The sequence below is a fragment of the Cryptomeria japonica genome, chromosome 1 (genome assembly GCF_030272615.1).
Source record: "Cryptomeria japonica chromosome 1, Sugi_1.0, whole genome shotgun sequence".
Taxonomy (NCBI): Eukaryota; Viridiplantae; Streptophyta; class Pinopsida; order Cupressales; family Cupressaceae; genus Cryptomeria; species Cryptomeria japonica.
Genome location: NC_081405.1, coordinates 231,426,003 through 231,446,786, shown reverse-complemented (window position 1 = coordinate 231,446,786; position 20,784 = coordinate 231,426,003). Strand labels below are relative to the sequence as shown.

General features: G+C 32.4%; 1 pseudogene; it reads right to left on the bottom strand.

Annotated features, from left to right (window-relative positions):
- LOC131857143 (exocyst complex component EXO70B1-like) overlaps window positions 1–8,705 on the bottom strand; it is a 45,267-nt pseudogene extending 36,562 nt beyond the window's left edge.
- Between the last annotated feature and the right edge of the window lie 12,079 nt (window positions 8,706–20,784).

Below are 20,784 nucleotides of genomic sequence, written 5' to 3'. Positions count from 1 at the left end.
TTCCACCTTTTGATCTTGACAAGGCTGACGATCTTCATGAGCATCATGCATCTTGTTTGCAGCTTTCAGTCTATCATAGCTTTTGGTCATTTATCCATTTGCTTATTATAACTTTTTATCCATATTCCCTAGCTTCTGCCACTATCCCGTATCCTACCTCGACCTTCAGTCCATGTCCCTTATCCATTCTTGGTCTTGCTTATCCTATCCATATCTTATCACTATCCATACACTCTTTTTCATTCCTTGATCTTGATCTGACATAAGGACGCAAAATTTAAACATGGTTGCAAAAACCTCTTGACATGTCCCTCATGCCATGTTCCTACTTTACATTGTCATATCCAATCTTTTCTCCCATCATGCAATAGCCCTTGAAAATTGCATCTATATTGTCTCCATAATAAAAGTCCTTTGTCTTCCCTCTATCCACCATCATTTCAATAAGCCTATTTATTCACCTGTCATATTCCTTGCCTTGCTAGACACTGGGGGCAAAATCATAAAAAATGAAAAATGTCCTGAAATAAATCAAAAAAATGGCAAAATGTCCTGAAATAATTCAAAAAAATTGAAAAACGTCCTGAAGTAATCCAAAAAAGTCATATAAAGTCCTGAAAAAAGAACAAAAATTGTTGTAAAACTTGAAAAAGCAAAACAAAATTAAAAACAAGCATTTTGCAATAAATAATCCCCTTTGAGCATTGACAAATCACTGAGTATACCTCCAATGACAATCAATTCAACACTGCGCTTTAATGAAATCATGCATTAACAGATGAACTTTTTCAATCAAAACCAGACATTCAAACTGATCCAAATTGTCATATCAATCAATCAGCATCAAAATCATTTGTCCTTGTTCCTATTATCATGGGTCTTATACAGGGTGTGGTATACTCGAAACCAGACTGTGTCCTGTCTTAGACGGGGTACCACATGTCCTGAAACCAGACAGCATGATCATCTTATCAGCACTTTCAATTTTTGACAATGAAGATCAAGATGTTTGTTTGATTTGCTTGACTTTGTGCATCTTATTTTATTATTGATTTATCTTTGGCTTCGATCATGTTCCTATGTTACTCGATGATGTCACTGAGTGATTTAGAGTGACCGGGATGGTTCATGGTCCCTTTCTTTTTTGATTGCAATTGTTGTTTGTCTACGATGTGTCTGTCTTTTGCAAAAAGGGTTGCATTTCATGGCCTTCATTGCCATGTAGCGCCGCATCCATTTTGCCATATCAAATAAAGGTTCTCACCTACTTCTATGCATTGGTGAAAGAAAGTATTTCTTCATCTCTACCTGTCCTCTGTCTAATTTCTGCTTACTAACATTTCTTCGGTCAGTCTTGGCAGTCCGTTTGATCCTATCATTTTCTATCATTCTTATCGATCAATTGGCCTCTTTTCTGAATTTTTCCAGCCAATTCCTCGAGGGGGCATGCATATGTCATTATTATTGTCTGGGGCATTTTCATTATTGTTCTTTGAAACAATGCTTAAAATCGCATTGTCTCAAAGAGGGGCAAAATGTAGACACCTAAAAATGGTCAACGCTTGCGGAGTCATACTTTAACATTTGCGCATTGCCTTATTTTAGGTTTTTTTGCGTCGCATTAACATTTCTCCTATGTCACGCACTTGGTCTTTATCATTTGCGAGCATCGAGTCCTTCTTCTGCATTCTTCATCTGTCTCGCTTTCGAATTTGGTCTTGTCGACAACAATCTTCAATCATGATTTTGGTCGATCTTTGTCCTTGTCAATCTTGTCATATTGCGATCGATTCGTCATCGATCCTTGTCCTTTTCAATCATGTCAATTTGGTCAATTTTTCATTGATTTTTGTCAACCAATCTCAATCAAATCATTTATCAACACTGGTCATTTATCAATTCAAAATCATGATCGAATCAATATCAACTATCCTTTGTCAAGACCTAATTGTCGTCTTTGCATTTCTAATTCATCTTTCAAGGTTTTATGATTTATTCATTTAATCTTGTTTGTCATTTTCTCCCTCTAGGTTAAATAATGTATTTATTTATCCTAGGTCTTCGTGTCACAATTAAATGTTTAATTTAATTGGCTAACTAATTATTCCTCTTTTTGTGAATTAATTAATAAATGACAAATTATTAATTGATTTACCTAATTTCCTAATTTTTCATCAATTTCTAAATTCCCTCTTTGTGAATTAATTAATAAATGAGAAATTATTAATTAATTCACTAAATTCCTAATTTCTTCATTTCTAATTTTCCTATTTTCTAATTTTTCTAATTTTCTAAATTTCCTAATTCCTAATTTCCACCTATTTTCTAATTTCCTAATTTTAATTTCCACCTAATTAACTTGTCTCTAGTTTCTCCCTATTTTTGTGCTTCGGTGGAAGCATGAATTTCTCATGCGTCATACTCTTGGCATAGTAAGATGTCATAAGGTTCTAGTTCTCTAGTCTTTGCATTGGCAATATGTCATAGTTCATGACATAGAAGGTGTCATAACCTTCTTCTTTCCACTCAATTGTGCCATTTTTGAAATTAATTGCTTCTAATATCCATTTCATGCTAATTTGATCTTTTCTCCAATTTATCTATAAATTGGATGATCTTCATCAATCAAAGCTAATTGGTAATCACTTTTGCAATCACATAATCACAGAATCAAATAATGAGAAATAATCACTTCTTCTAGTATTCTTGTGCCAATATCAATCTTGCTTTCACATTAGGTTTGTGCACTTGAAGGTGAGATCCACAAACAAAGGCTATTTGGAGAAGAAAGAAGGACAATGGAGCCGCATGAAGAAGCATTCAAATCTACCATTGGTTTGCATATGTCTTTAATTTTGAATGTTTTGATTTCATGTCTCTATTGAGTGTGCTTAGGATAGATTCATTGCATTCTAGTTTTTTGTGATTAGACAATAATTAGTTTTTATATTTTCTTGTGATGATTCCCTATTTCCTATGCTACACTTGTTAAACTAGTTCCAAATGTGGAAAGGTATGGGGAAATGAGATTTTTTTGAACCATATGGTAGGTCACTCCCTCGATGGTAACATGAGAGATATGGAAAGAAAGAAATAGAATGATTTTCTAGAATAAGAAAATTCCAATGAAAATCTTAATAAGCAAAATAGAAGACCAAACGGTAGAATTGGTCAATTTAGCAGCCAAGGAAAAGATGGAAAAGGGCTCAATGTTTAGCTTGTGGGATGAAGACATGATCAAGAGATTTAAGTGTTTAGTTATTCCTAAAACAACAAGAACCCAAGAGGAGGTAGAGAAAATACAAAGTGGTCTCCTCCACATCTAGGGTGGATTAAAATTAACTTTGATGGGGCAGAGTTTATAGGAGTGACAACCAATAATTTTGCAAAGATAAGAACGACTTTATTAGGCTTGAGAATGGGCATCACAATTGGAGCAGAGTGGATTCATCTTGAACTTGTGACTCCCTAATAGATAGCAATGCTATCTGAAATAATAGATCACCAAATTGGTTGATGGCCAAATGGTTAACCCAAATTCAAGAATCTCTTGCAAATTTGGAAGACTTTATTAAAACTCACATATATAGTGAAGTAAATTGTGAAGCAGATAGAGTAGCAAACAATGCTGCTAATAACAATTAATGCCAAGGACAGAGGATAAATTGAATAGAAAGGCCCTCTATCCATTCTCACCTCAAATAGAAGAAGGAAGATGCCAATTTCAAATACTCCAATTATTGAAGTGATCATTATTACTTTAAGCGGGGTATTTTATTTGAGACAGATCAATAAATGAGAGAGAAACCCAAGATATGTGAGCAAAAGCACTTTCAATAATAGGCGGGTGTTAAAAAGAAAACAAACATCAAAGAAAAAATAGCCAAGTATTAAATATAAGAAGACCCTTGGAAAAGGGAGGATGTTGACCTATTCTAGCGAGATAAAAGAAAAATATTACCGAAATAATTTCAAATGGGCTTCTCGGGAATTTATTAAATTAATAATGTTAGAAAATTGTGAAAGGACAAAGTGGTATTTCTGAGTAGCTCAAAATTATGAAATATTAAGCCAGACTTCAATTTTAATTAAATATAGAAGAGGGCAGGAAGAGGAAAAAGTTTCTATAAAGTTCAATATTTTCCTATATTCAGGAAATATTGCTTAGATTTCTTTTATTTGTCTAATCAAGACTCCATTTTGCTTGACTATTAGGAAAAGACAAATGGCCTTTTCAGGAAGAATCATAGATAAAAGGTTGAGATCAATTCTAAAATATGAGCATCCATTAGTGGTTTATGTGATAAAATCAGTTATGTGTTAAGAATTCATAAAGGTAGACCACAAGTGTGGTATCAATATAGATATATTATCAATGTTTCTAGATTTCGTTATGGACAAAGGATTAAGCAAGGAGATGAATAAGAATCTCAGTAAGGTTATTTTTAAAGACCAATTTTTAGGAGGAATTGAAGATATACTAAGAAATTGTGAGGATTATTGGATTCTCCTACCCAAGGACTTTGACAAAAAGGGAGAGGAAATTGAAAAATTGCCAATTATTCTTCTAGACAATGAAATGGAATATCAGGAAATTAAGGAAAGAGCAGTGAGGAGCCTAAATTTCCTTCTAAATTGGACGAATGTGGTGATAAACCCAGAGCCCAACTAGATAGAAAAGTTCATCGAGCCAGAAGGTTTGGAGCTACAGAAACAAGGAAAAGAGATGGAACAAGGAGGGCCTAGGCTTGAAGAAGATATGAAGATCGAGATAAAATGTTAGAGATAATATCATTACCTCTCTATTTTGAATTTTAGTATAATATATCTTACAGACTTGTAGGATTAGCAAGTTGTATAAAAGAATGTAGGGTATATTATTAGAAGATAGGCAGTATTAGACAAAAAATAGAAGGCTGCCATTTTAGAAGGCAGTATTATATGGTGAATAAAAGTCTATAAATTTTAAGGTATATGAACTTCATGATCCAATAGGAAATTTTGTAAGAATATAAGGATACTTTAAAGTAGTAGATAAGGTAGTTATCTGCTAGATGTTAACTTCATATGGAATGCTCCACCCCATAGGGGCTTAAACAATGATGTAATTTTGAGTTTATTTCAATGAAGGGGATTGGCCCTTACCAGTAGTTTAACTATCAAAAAGAAAAGGAAAAAAAAGCAAGAGAAAAGATTTAGAAGAAAAGATAAAATTATTGAAAAAAATTGAGTGTTTGAAATTAAAGCAATTTTTTTGTGATGCCTCATGTGGCACAAAATATTTGTGTTCTTTCTTTGAACAAAAAATTAATTTCTGTGATATAAATGATGTTGATTTGGATGAAGAGAGTAAGGTTGAAAATAAGGATGTGTTTGAATCAAGAAAAAATGGGAGTTATGGTGTTAATAAAAAAGGATGGTTTGAAAATAACGTTGGTTTTAAGATCATTAAGAAAATAATTTATGAAAAAAAAGGTTTAGGAAAGAATGAGTTAGAGGTCCCAATTAACCAATGGTGAGGCCAAAGAATAAAGGCCTTGGATATGGTAAAATAGATAGAAAAATGTTATAAGTGTCGCATGTTGAAATTGATCAACTTAACTAATGAAATGTATGCAGATTATTCATTGTCATAAGGAAGGTCATAAAAAGGAAAAGTGTTGGGATCTTCATCCTTGTATTTTTGGATTAAAGAATCACTGTGAAAAACATGTTGGAATAGAGAGTGGAATGTGCAATATATGAAAAATTGCATAAAAATTAATTATGGATGGGTGGATGTATCCAAGTGGAAAAAGGTTATGAATATGTTTAAAAGGTTGTACAATCCTAAATTTTTGCATGTAAAAAGTTGTTGTCAAATTCTTGATGATTGCTACTAATAACTAGAACAATGAAAGATTCTATATAGTTTCAAAGCATATGATTCTTCCCTATGTTATACAAAGGAAGAGAAAACCTAGTGATCTATCATGAAGGAGAGAAATAAGTAAATGGGTACTTAACTTCTACAAGAAGTTTACTAAGTAGTTCTACAAGAATATGATAGTGGAATCATCCCCTATGCCCTAACACTTACCTTCTTTCCCTTTCTCATGTGCCTAGTAACTTATCAGGATTTCAATTTTAGTCATCATGGCATGAGTATAAAGAATTCTCTTAATCCATAATTCTCAATAGGGCCCCTTTTCTTTTTCCTTTTTTCATTTGCTTCTTTTATTTTTCTTATCTTTCTCATCTTGTTTCTTCCCTTTTTCTTTTGTTCTATCAAACCTTCAAGGGTTATCATCTAAGCATGATAGTTAAATCATCCTACATGCCCTCCGACTTACCCTCCTTCCCTACCTCATGTGCTTAGTAACTTATCAAGATTTCAATTTTAGTCTTCATGACATAACTATAAAAGAATTATTTTAATCCACAATATTCAAGAGTTAGATTGAACTAATGAATCACCCCAACAAACTTTCATAATTTTCCATACCAACATGTTGATAGAAAAAAATTTAACACGCCAATCTATGACATGAAATATGACCTATCCTCCACCTAATATCAACACCCACGTGCATTAATGACTTTTTTTTTGGCTTTTATTATTATTTGGATGCTTTTATGTTCATTTTATCCTTTTTTTAATTTTTATTCTAAGCATCCCTATGATCTCCATCACATTCTAAACTTTTTGGTGTTGATGTGTTAGAAATCTTCATTGTTCACTTGTCAATGTGTTGTGCTTTTTTGACGGTTCTAGCGATTATAGGCTATTCATCATTCATGTCTTTGTGTTCCCCTTAACTAAACAATTTATGATTTTGATGAGATACAGTAAAAATTTATTAATATTAAGAACAGCCTATAATACAAATATATCTTTGATCGAGAAGTAATTAAATAAGATAATTAAAACAATCTTTTCTATTTTCTATTCTTGTTTGTTTGGGGGCTCGAGGAAGGGAATATCTCAATTATTTTAGTGCAAATCGCCGGCACACTTGCAAGTCAAATTAAACAATATTAATTTACACGTGGCTATGCGTAAACCTAGCTACCATTCTATGGTTTAGCTTACATTTACACGTGATTCTACTTTTTTAACATAGAAAACTGTAAGCAGGTTATCAACTGTCGATTTGTTGTATTGTATATCCACACAACTTAACATAATGTATAAATGTGAACAAACCAGTCAACGGGATCTCTTCGTGCTCACGGATGAGGGGCTGCCTCTAAACATGTCCGACACAAATTTTTGCAACTCCTTCGGTGTGTATTTTATGTAGGAATTGCTTTCAAACTAGCAACTAAGGAAGTGTAGGGCGGTATCAACTTCTCAGTAATCGAAACCAACTTCTCTCGCAGGCTGAAGTCAGGAGCCACCCATCCACCATGCCTTTTCTTCACCTCTTCCATCGCTGAATCGAACTCCTTTAATCTCTCTTTCAAAGCTTCGCCATTCGCAAGAACTTCCTCGTCTGTAACACACGACAGTACTTTCACCCATGCTGACCTCTCATATTTCACCGCGTACTGCCCAACTTTTTTCCACTGTTTTCTCAGCCACTCCTCCCCCAGATTATATTTGAGCTGGGAGCCATTCACTTTCTGTACAACGTAGTGAAGGTTGTTCATGAGAAAGAGATACGACAAAGACACATCTTTATACAGATCAGATTTTTTGTCGAGCTTGCACAGCAGGATGAAGATGGTCCATCCGAGGTGGACAGACAGCGGAGCAGAGGGATAGTTCAGCTCACTGTCAGGTAGGACTTTCGCTAGGTCTCCTGGAGCATTTGTGATAATGTTTACTAGAGTCTCATTGTAATCGGAGAGAAAAGAGAGATAATTCAAAACGTATCTAATGAGAGGGTGAACGGTGCCGCCGGGAATGGGAACCTTAGATTTCACCTTCTGAATTGCCTTCTGAAATTCCATCAAAATTCCCCTGGTCGAGTCGCTTAGTTGCACCTGGATCTTCTTGGCCTGCGCGTGCACGCTGTGACAGACTGCTTGAGTATATGTCTCCTCTATGTCGGGCATAAGATCGGTGAGTGCTTCCTAGAGATCGAGCACCCTGAACATTCTTTCAGGCGTCCGGTTCGTGGTGGCAACGACCTCTACGAAGGCGAGAAGCCTGTCTGTGGGCTCCCTGGCGATTAAAGAAAAACAATAATCTCTCGTCTTATCATCAAACCCCTCAAACACATGGGCGCACAGCTGCTTCTCTCTGGCAAACAGAGTTCGGATGCTGATTTTGGCGGCGCATATCCATTTCCTGATCTTATCATCCAGGAGTTGCCAATCCATTTTCTAAACATTGTTCAAACTCACCTTGTCCACGCCCAGATTGTATAAACTCTCTTCAACCATGGACTTTCTGGTCAGAGCGAAGACTCGAACACATTCCTTCACGTACCCACTCTTCGCCATGCGTTGCGCTATATTCCGCACATTCAGCACGGCGTCCAACAGAACCATGTTAAATTTGCATGTTTTGTCTGTTGACGAACAGTTGGAGCTGTAGTGGCTACTGCGATCATCTTCGCCGTTAGAGCATCTGGAAGTAATGATGTTGTCCTATGTGCTTGAAACAGACGATGGGCTGGCTGAAACTCGTTCTGCAGACGGGCCATTGACATTTTTATGAGCCGCTGCGCACGGATGAATTGAGCAATGTTGGTGCCGCGGACAGACAAATATTCCATGAGGCGTTGGAGATGTACATTCGGAATTCTTCTGCATTGCTCTGAAAGAGCATTTTTCTTGTTGTATTTGGGTCTTATATGGAAATCAATATCTCTGCTGCAGCTAACTTTTTTTCCATTTCTTCCAAATTATTCCTATCTAATGTGTTTGTAGTAACAGGGTTGCCAAACATTGGGAAAATTCTAAGGATGTCTCTGGTCATCTCTATAATATACTATGCTGTGATCACAACTTTTCCTTCCTACTACTTCTTCAAGTTTACACTTAATGAACACAAATAAACTAACAGTGGTTCAACAAATCGGACGAGTGAAGAAACGCAAGGAAATCTTGCAACCCAAACCTAAATTGTGTTCGACCGCTTCTTTACTGATAACCCAGGAAATACTTGGAATTTAAAGTAAGTTTAAGGCGTACGATATTAAATATAATATTTGATGCAATTGTGTGGAAGCTCCGATCAAGTATGAAGATATCACGTGAAAAATGCAAGAACTACAATTGATGTAATTGTCTCGAAGCTCCGATCATTTAATAAGACGTCACGCAAAAAATAACAAGATAACATATGCCAGGATAACAAGATAACATGATAACATATAATGGAGGATAGCATGTAATGGAAGATAACAGGATAACAAATGCCATGCCTAGTTTCTATTCTCTTTAAGACAGTTTTTTTGCTTTACAAATAAATTAAAAAATTGGGAAAAATAATTCTAATATACTATCCATTTTTAGATGGTAGGATCTCTATGAAAAGTTATTTTGCCAATTCAAAGAGTAAGACTGATTTGTATTCAGCAACTGATATATAAGATCTTTATATTGAGGCAAAATGTAATCTATTTTACTTTTTAAGTTGAATAAAAAAATTTATGTTTATATGTTAATCATAATTGTTTATTGTCTAATTTATATTTTAATACTACAATATTATTTATTGTCTAATTTAGATTCTAAAAAGTGATATCAGAGAAAAAGATCATGGAACTTGGGTTAAAGTTATTGTTGAAGATCCAAAAGAGATAGATCTTAGAAAAGATGCAACAACCCAATTGCCATAGTTTAGTTAAGCCACTACCATAGGAGTTTGTAGCTAAGAAATGATGCAGAGAATTCAATGACAAATCTTCACATAGAGACAAAACTCAATGCAATTGAAATGGCTAAGTAAATATAAATATAAATCTGCAAATTAGAATTCAATATCTTCATTCAACATTCTCAACAATGAGACGCTATCTCTACAAATCTACAATAGGTGAGGTTGCAACCTATGGACTGATGAATATAGTCCCCAAATCTAATGTAATCTAATCTCAGACTTACAAACATATTGTTTTATCAGCAACAAAGCAAAATTGCTTCTAGTCTTCTCTTTTATTTAAATTTGGAGTTTTCCCCCTCTACTGGAACCTTGAACTCCCAACCAAAAATAATATCCCCAAAAACCAAATCCTATCCCAAAACCAAAAAAAAAACCTCTGCAAATTCAAAATCTGCACCTCTAAATGCTACGACAACTTTTTCTACAAGCATCCACACATAAAAGCTAAAAAAACAAGAAAAAAAACCATTAACACCCATACGTTATTGCAGTCCTCTTTCCAACTTTTTTCTAAGAATGGAGCCATACGGGGAGGTCTCCACTACTTTGGAAAATGTCAAACGAAAATTTGATACCCCCAGTATTGTTGGTCAGAGCATTTCAATGATTAAAGGAGAAAATGTGTGTAGAGTAGAAAATTGCATAGCCCTATGCAATTCCATAAACAATTTTGTGTGTCCATTCCCCTAGCATTTAAGTAGGCTCATTTTAGCCCTTGCATCAGCCCTTTTTCCTCTCAAGATGCTCAAGACATCTTTTCAGTAGCTATCCTTCATCTTTTGTTTCATGTTAACCACGTGTTTCTCCTGCTACTTGTCATGTTTTAGAATGATTTGCCTAGACACTAGTACACCACATGGAAATCACTTCAAGAGTAACAAATCTTATCCTCTACATTTTGGTGAACCCAACATGAACACTACTTTTGCATTATTTTTAAATCATTCTTTATCATTCCTTCAAGCACTCGATATACCCCTAAAAAAAAGGATAGTTTCTAATCTTTCCCCTTCTTCCCAAAAAAAATTATGCGGTGTTGTCTCGAACCCCATTCTATGCCATCAAAAGAGATATACGCATCCTTTGGACAACTTGTCTATATCTCTAATTCAAACTAAACTTTTTTATTTTCCTTTATTCTACCCCTTTCCAACTTTGTTAAGAAGCTTCAAGAAGCTCTTGTACAAGCATGTGAAAGTGAGTTCTTTCTTTGTCGATCCCTCTCCCAAGATTCCTTCTACTTGTGAGGATATTTTGGTGCAAGAGGATGAATGCTAATTGTTATTGTGAGAATCCGATTATTACTGAGAGAGGGGGGGGGGGTGAATCAGTAATAAGGATAAACTGAAACTTTTGTCCAATTTGCACAATACTTCACAAAACAATTCATAACCAATACTAGCATCAACTTAATCAATCACTTAATGCAGATTTACCAAAAAATTACTTGTAGCAACTTAAGTGTTCATCATAAAGAAAATATAGTAAAGACATCAAATGAACAACTTAACAATCCATCCACAACATGAACACAAGGATTTTTCACGTGGAAACCCAAATGGGAAAAACCACGATGGGAATTGGTAGCCACAAAATTTGCACTCTTTCGGAATGTGCCCTATTAGGAGCCTAGCCCGGTTAGGAGCTTTACAAAAATTCCTGGTTAGGAGCAGACCCTATTAGGAGTCACCCAGTCAAGGTATGTTAGGAGCTTTACCATGTTAGGAGTAACCTCTCTGAAGGATTTAAACCCAGCTTAATGGGCCACTCGATGAAGGGATTTACAAGATTAGGCCTATTAAGACCTACCTAGTTAAGGGATTTAAATGTTGCTACAACTGTTAGGAAACAACAGATAAATGATCTGATCAATGCACTCTCTGCTTGCTAATAGAGATCCACTTTAGCTCCAATCTGCTTCACTCATGCAGACATCTCTATCTAGTTCGGCACACACACACTTCTCTAATCACTGACATGATAAACCTTCTAAAACTTGACCTAAATAACCTTTACAATTAGTTTAGTTACAAAACCCTAATCTACAATGAATCTACCTCATAGATCATATCAGATCATTATAAATCATTACAATTTATTATACTGATCATTAAAATAATTTTCAAGATAATTACAACCATTGAATGATCATAACTCATCATCGCACATCGATTTGATAAGTTGTCAAACCCTTATCACATTCTACTAAGCACTTCACTACTTCCCAAGAAATTTTATCCTTAAACGTGCCAAACCAACATCTTATCTCTTCATACAGATTTTGAAACATCATCATCAACTTATGAACATGAAAAGAATCACCACCAAACCATATAACATCACTGGTGAAAAGATCTTGATACCAGTTCTAAAACCCTGGCTAATTATACAATAATTAAATGCAAACATGAATTTCAGTTTTCCAAACATGATGTGGTTCATATTATAGACTCACTATGATGTCATAAGCATGCATTCCAAACCACAACACCTGACTCAATACGGATCACTACCGCAACCATCACCTTCTTTGTTCCTTCTTATCGGTTCACTGTCACTTGACAATTTTGCTTTCCAACTCAAATCATTTCAATCCATTACAAGTTAGACTTAACTGATAGACTTAAAGACATAAACACACATGGACAAATATGGTTCCCTTTAATGTCAACACAAATAACTGATCATCAAGCATCATATCATAAATATATCATCACAAACAGTCCATCAATATATCATCACCAACAGTCCTTTAATATATCATCACCAACAATCATTTACTGGTACACCATCATCTCCATCAGTTATGCCAACATGCCAACAATCTCCCCCTTAAGCATTGATGGAAACACCAAAAAATACAACATCAAAATCTCATCATGAAACTTGTCATGTTTGTTGGTCATCACTGTCCCAGACATCAGTTCTACTCATTTTCTCTTTATTGCTCTTCTCCCCCTACTATATTTCTTCTCTCCCTTTGATAGCAATGCCAAAGGTGCAAAGGCATCTTCTATCGTCAATTCTGCTTGTCACATCTTAGTTGCTCCCCTTGTGGAGTAGCTCACTTGTCATCAATCCATAAAGAAAGATATTCAAGAATTCCACTAGATTAATGCTTCACCACCATCCTAGTTGATCTTGGGTAGGTGTATAACCCCTAACTTACCTTTGATATATTCAAAGGTAGCCTTAGGTAACAAATTAGTGAATATATCTGCCAACTGCTCTTTACTTGACACATGTGCCAATCTCACTTTCTTTTCCTGAACTCTTTCTCTTAGAAAGTGATACTTCAACTCAATATGTTTAGTCCTTGCATGCAGTATCGGATTCTTGGATATGTTTATAGCACTAGTGTTATCACAATGTATGATCATCAGTTATGTCATATCCTTCTTGAAATCTTCCAAGACATGTCTCATCCATATAGCTTGTGTACAATTCATTGATGCAGCTACATATTTTGCTTCTGCTGCAGACTAAGAAATATGAGTTTTTTTCTTACTGGTTCAAGCTACTAGTCTACTACCTAGAAAGAATGTGCCACCGGTTGTGCTCTTCCGGTCATCCATATTCCCTTCCCAATTAGAATCAGTGAATACCTGCAAAGAAAAATTGCCTATGTATGGATACCATATTCCATAATCAACTGTCCCTCTAATATATCTGAATATCCTCTTTACTACTATCATATGTGTCTCCTTAGGGCTCTTCTAAAATCTTGCTACTAAACCAATTGCATAGGCAATATCTAGTCTACTATGAACAACATAATGCAATTTCCCAATCATGGACATGTATTCCTTCTCATCTACAGAGGGTGAATCATCCTCTTTTAACAATCCGTAGCCAATAACCATAGGTGTTCCAACCAGTTTAGAGTCCTCCATTCCAAATTTCTTTAACACTTCTTTAACATACTTAGACTGACAGATAAAAATACCACCTTTTAGTTGTTGGACCTACAATCCAATGAAATTTTTTATCTCACCTATAAGACACATCTAAAATTATTTCATCTCATTTGCAAAAGTCATACTCATATCATCATTTCCTCCAAATATAATGTCGTCAACAAATACTTCTGCAATCAACATCTTGTCTCCTCCAGTCTTCAAATAAATATTGCTATCCTCATTGGTTCTCTGGAATTCTATCTTTATTAGATGTGCATGAATTCTTTCAAACCATATCCTTGGTGCTTGCTTCAATCCATATAATGCCTTATGTAGTTTGCATACTATATCCTTATCTTATGACAATGCAAACCCATCTGATTGTTCAATATACACCTCTTCTTCAAGAATACCAATGCTAACTTAACATCCATTTGATAAACTTTAAAACCTTTAAATGTTGCAAATGCAAGTAGCATCCTAACTCCTTCAAGCTTAGCGATCAGTGCAAAGGTCTCTCCATAGTCTTCACCTTCTTCTTGTGGATACCCTTTGTATACTAGTCTTGCTTTGTTTCTAACAACTTCTCCATCTCCATCCAACTTTTTTCTAAATACCCACTTTGTACCAATTATATTTTTATCATCAGGTCTAGGAACAAGTGACCATGTGTTGTTTTTCTCAATCTGATCAAGTTCTTCATCCATTGCATTTAACCATTAATCATCCTTAAGAGTTTCTCTAACTGTCTTCGGTTCAACTATAGAAATCAGACAAGAGGTTTCTCTGATTTTTATTCTTGTGTGTACTCCAGCATTCTTGTCACCTATGATCTGGTCTTCAAAATGATTTAACCTTACATATCTAGGAATTACCTATTCTAGTGCAATAGCCTCTTCTTGTTCTTCATTTTCTTCATCTACTAGTTGAGCATCTTCATCTCCACTATTCTACTCAACATCTTTCTGCACATCTGGTTCAATAAACACAAGTTTTTGTTCATCATCTGTTGGATCAGATTTACCAGTATCATTAGCTTTAACATTTACACTCTCCACAATCTTCTTTGTCCTTTTTTTGTAACACTTGAAAGCTTTACTCTTGGTAGAGTAGCCAAGAAATGTTCCCTCATCACTTTTAGCATCAAATTTACCAGTATAATCATCCCTTTTTATAAAACAACTACTACCAAAAACTTTGAAGTAATTGACATTAGAATTTTTACCATACCATAGCTCATAAGGCATTTTATCATTACCTTTCTTCATCAGTACCCAGTTCAATATGTAAACAACAGTACTGATAGCTTCTCTCCAAAACATCTTAGGTACATCTCCATGTATTAGCATAGTCCTAATTGCTTCAACAATGGTTTTGTTTCCCCTTTCTGGAATACAATTTTGTTGTGGTGTCCTTGGACTAGATAACTACCTCTTTATTTCATTTTCATCACGATATCTAACAAAATCATCTTGTGTAAACTCTCCACCCCGGTCATATCTCAAGCACTTAATATTCTCACTGGTTTCCTTTTCAACTAAGGCCTTGAATTCCTTGAACTTGTTGAAAGCTTCTGACTTTTCCTTTAGAAAATTAACCCACATCATTCTAAAAAAATCATCAGTAAATATCATGAAATACTTGTCACCATAAAAACTTCTAGTCCTCATAGGACCACATAAGTTAGTGTGCACCAAATCAAGAATATGCTCCAAAGAAAAAGATTTTCTCTTAAAAGAAGTAGTAGTCATCTTACCCAAGTGAAATTCTTTACATAACACATTGTCTGGTTTAACAAGTTGTGGCATACCTCTCACCATACTAGATTTATTGACCATTTATCTTTTAACCTCTTAACCCTATCCCTCCATTTTCTAAAGTGTCTTTTATATAAGAGGATTATTTCTCTCTTTCTAATCCTAATGTGTCTAATCAATAACCTAACACTTTCAAGCAATCAAGTGACTTCACAACCACAATCCATTCTTTTTTGGGCTCTTGGGTACAATGCAAAATGTGAGAGAAAATATATCAAACAAGATCAATGGAGATAGGAGACAATGGAGATCAAACCCTACTTGGCATGTGAATGGTATTATTGTTTCAATTTGTTAATTTGCATGTTCTTAGGTTTCTTCATTGGTGTATGGTGAATGTTTTATTGTAGAACTAGGATTGTTTGTGGTTGGATCTTTATGGTTTTGCAATAGTTTATCATCATCATTTTTCACCTCATCTAGTTCTCTATTAGAAATAGTCCAAAGAATGCTTGGTAGTTGTCTAGTTTGTGGATTCAAGTATTGTGGCTTGGAGGACATTTCATTTGGTTTGTTTAGTGTTCCAATTCTATTTTCTAGTGATGCTTTGACTGGCAAGTGAAGTTATGATATTCTAAGTTCAGTATTGTCAACTAGTTTGGTTTTCGGTTGACTGTGGTCTTATATCCTATCTGGATCATTCCTTATTTGTCTGAATATGTTTTAATGGATGAGTTCAAAATGAAAAAAATACATTTTCTTATTTTGAATTCATATGTCTATATTTATGTCTTACACAGTTCAAAATGAAAAAAATACATTTTCTTAGTTTGTCTAATTTTAATAGATTGATATAAAAAGAATATTTTTTATTCAATAATTGTTGACTAAAACATCTCTATATAGTTTGTCATTTCTAGTGTAACCAAATTGTAATCAAAATGATAGAGATGGTTTAAATGTTTTTGAATTTATTAGATATTAATTTTCTATCTTGTTATTTTATGCATTTCAAATATCACAAAGAGAATTAGAATAAAAGATAATAGAAAGTAGAAGAAAATATAAAAGTGCAACAACAGTTATTATAATACTTAGAGACATTTAAATGTGAATATTTGATTAATAAGTTTATGTGCTACCAACTGCTATATAACACTATGCATATTTATATTGTCAACTTATTTCAATTGATACAATATAATCTATATTAAAAAATATTTCTTCACTCTTTTGCATATTCAACACACTTTCCCAAAAAATGTCATATAAAGAAACTTTAATTTGCAAAATTTATATTTATTATTGATGATTAGTTTCATTAATTTTGATTGATAGTTCTCATTTTTCACAAGTACTACAAAATCTATAAGTATCAATGGTCATTTTTTTTTCTTATATAGACTTAAAATAGATATAAATATACAACAACAAAAAATAATGAAAATTCTCAAGTTAGACATTTGTGTTATCAATCTATATTCAAGAGTTTATGATTTTATCATTTTTGAAAAAAAAATACATTATTCAATAAATGTCACCGTTTAAAAGAATATTGTTAATTATAGAAAAATAAGATATGTGTATGTGTATGTGTATGTGCATGTGCATGTGCATGTGTATGTGTATACATATACATATAATCTGCACATGAAATCTCAAAAATCACTAGTTCACATCATTTTAAAAAATCTCAACTACAAATATATGTATATGTATTTGTGTGCATATTGTATCAATCTTGTTATTTTATGCATTTCAAATATCACAAAGAGAAGTAGAATAAAAGATAATAGAAAGTAGAACAAAATATAAAAGTGCAACAACAATTACTATTAAACTTAGAGACATTTAAATGTGAATATTGGATTAATAAGTTTATGTGCTACCAACTATTGTATAACACTATGCATATATATATTGTCAACTTATTTCAATTGATACAATATAATCTATATTAAAAAATATTTTTTCACTCTTTTGCATATTCAACACACTTTCCCAAAAAATGTCATATAAAGAAACTTTAATTTGCAAAATTTATATTTATTATTGGTGATTAGTTTCATTGATTTCGATTGATAGTTCTCATTTTTCCAAAGTACTACATAATCTATAAGTATCAATGGTCATTTTTTTTTCTTATATAGACTTATAATAGATATAAATATACAACAAAAAAAATAATGAAAATTTTCAAGTTAGATATTTTTGCTATCAATCTATATTCAAGAATTTATGATTTTATCATTTTTGAAAAAAAAAAATACATTATTAAATAAATATCACCTATTAAAAGAATATTGTTAATTATAGAAAAATAAGATATGTGTATGTGTATGTGTATGTGCATGTGCATGTGCATGTGCATGTGCTTGTGCTTGTGCATATATATACATATAATCTGCACATGAAATCTCAAAAACCACTAGTTTACATCATTTTAAAAAATCTCAACTACAAATATAGCACACTTCATCTCAAAATAATGCATGTTACTCTTAATTATTTGTATGTGCATTTCATTTGATTATCCTAGATTAATCTTAAAAAAATATTTATTTTCCTTCACAACTATAAATAAGAATATTTTAATTTCACAAATTTATTGAGATAGGGGTGAAGAACTAGCAGTTATGCATCCTAAATTTGCATCCCTCAAGATAAAATATTAATGAAAAGTTTAGCACACATTTTTAAGTGGATTAAGAGCTCAAAGTTGTTGTTTGTAGTTATGATCATCAATGATACGATCACATTGACTAGATCCTTGTTGAATTGTTCAATAATAGACCCTTAAAAAATTAAAATTGAAATATATGTACATGAAAATGTATTATGAATCACCTTATGTATAAACATACAATTTATTGTTTCTTTAATATAAGTTGCTATAAACATAATGATTACAAATATTTTACTTTATAAATAATATCTATTTTCATAACAACAAATAATAAACAATCTCATAATAACTATTAAAATACACCCATCTACTAAATTTTCTCGACTTAAAAAAAATATTGATAATATTTTAAAAAATTAATAATTAATTAATATCTAATAACCTTTTTCATTGAACCTAGTAATCTTAATCCATTTAAATAATATTTCATTACAAAATTGAAATGTTTCATGGAAATATACAAAATTCCAATATTATACACGGCTTCCCCAAGAAATCATCCTTCGAATATAGTATCGATCACACTATGTCACAATTTAAAAAGTAAACGAAATAGCTATTAAAAAAATTCGATTGGAGATTCAAACAAATGTGAAGTCAACCCAACAAAAGCGCATCTGCATTTACCTTTTCCGCACGTGAAACAATTTTATATTTTATATTTTTTCTTAAAAATATATAGATGGATTTCAGGAAATTAATGTGATGGAACAAATGTAGGAGACATTCATGTCATTCTCATTGTTAGTAACTCTGTTATACATTGCTTTCTCTATCTTTCACTTTGACACGCATCCAACAAATTTTCAAGCTTGAGTTGAGCTTTTTCTACACTATGACAGAAGATTCATTGTCAGCAATTCTGTCATTGTCATTGTCAGCAATTCTGTCACTGTCATTGTCAGCAATTCTGTCACTGTCATTGTCAGCAATTCTGTTATCCATTGCTTTCTTTATCTTTTCACTTTGACACGCATCCAACAATTGTTTTATTTTCCTACGCTATGACAGAAGATGAAAACAAATGTGCAATCACTATACTTGATATATTGTTTAAATTGTTTTTAATGTCAAAAATTTAATATAAAACAGAACATGATTCGTCATTTATTTTAAATTTCAATTAATGATACATTTTTATATTAAATTAATGAACATGATTCATTGTGAAAGGAAATAGTAAATTATATTAGATTTTATATGATCTTTAAAATTAGTATGATATTAAAGTGTATATTATTCTATTTATATAAAATAGAACATGATGCATGTGAATGGATACTACAAATATTTTAGAATTTTATATAATCTTTGAAATTATTATAAAAAATAGTTTTGATGATAAATTATTAAAAAAAATAAAAAATTGAGATCTAATTTTTCAATATATTAAAATATTTATTTGATTTTTTTAACAATTTATTTACAATCAGAGAAATATTATTAATATTATAGATTTCAGGTTTCAATAAATTTTATGAATTGAAAAACATTTCTCGCCTATCATAAGATAATGTGCTTAAACTTGTGATTATTTATAATTTTAAGGTCGGTTATAAAAATGCTAATTAGAAAGATATGTGAAAGAAAGAAGCTAATAATATCACTTTTATGAGATGGTGATCATATCTTCATATCATTGTATTTATGCATTCAAACATAAATATATATTTCATATTCCGTTCAAGATAATGTGTTTAAGATTATGGGTATTAATTGGCATTAAATTTAGTCGGTAATGAAAACTATATATAGTCCTTCATAAATGATCATGAATAGGCTGAAAGCACAAAACATATTTTGTATTGAAATATATACATATTTGGATGCATATATAACCTTAACTCATTAAAAGAAAGACAATATCCTACTTAAGTTTAATATTATCTATTAAGTTTAAGTTAGATAATTTTTAATTTAAAATATATTTTAACATATTTTGGAATTTACCTATATTTTTAAAATCTGTAATTTTTTGATAAATGATATAATTAAATAAGTATCTAAATATACATATACAAAAAAATAGGTAGCTATTATGTACACTAAACAAATTCAATGTGAAAAGAATCAAACAAATTGGAACTAAATCTCCTTATGTCAACTAGGAATAATATGAATCACAAGTCATTTTCTCTAGGTTCATGTCTCAAAAAAAAAAAGTGGACTACTACAATGCTTCTAAAATGTTTTTTCACCTGCCTTTGAAAATATATTTAGTTTCATTCTAACACTCAACTAAAGAAGCATTTTTACAATTCTAAAACATGAATTTGTAATGGTCCAATCAATATATGTATATTTCTTTAAAAAAACTTAAATGATAGTAAATGCTTGAATGAACTTAATGTTGAAGTAGTCAAGACCACTTGCAAGAAGACAAGAACTTTCACAAACTGAATTGCATAAATAAAAAATTCAAATAACTAGCATACAATAATCAAAATATTTTGTATACAAAAATGCAATAGATACCTTGTATAGAAAGGAAAGGATGAGAAGGTGAGATGGTAGGACTATAATTTTGACTACCCTTCCAAGATGTGACATATGTGGATTCCGTTGAGATAAGTGTGAGGACACATTTTATGTACATGTGGGGTGAGACAAAAATCTAAATAACCT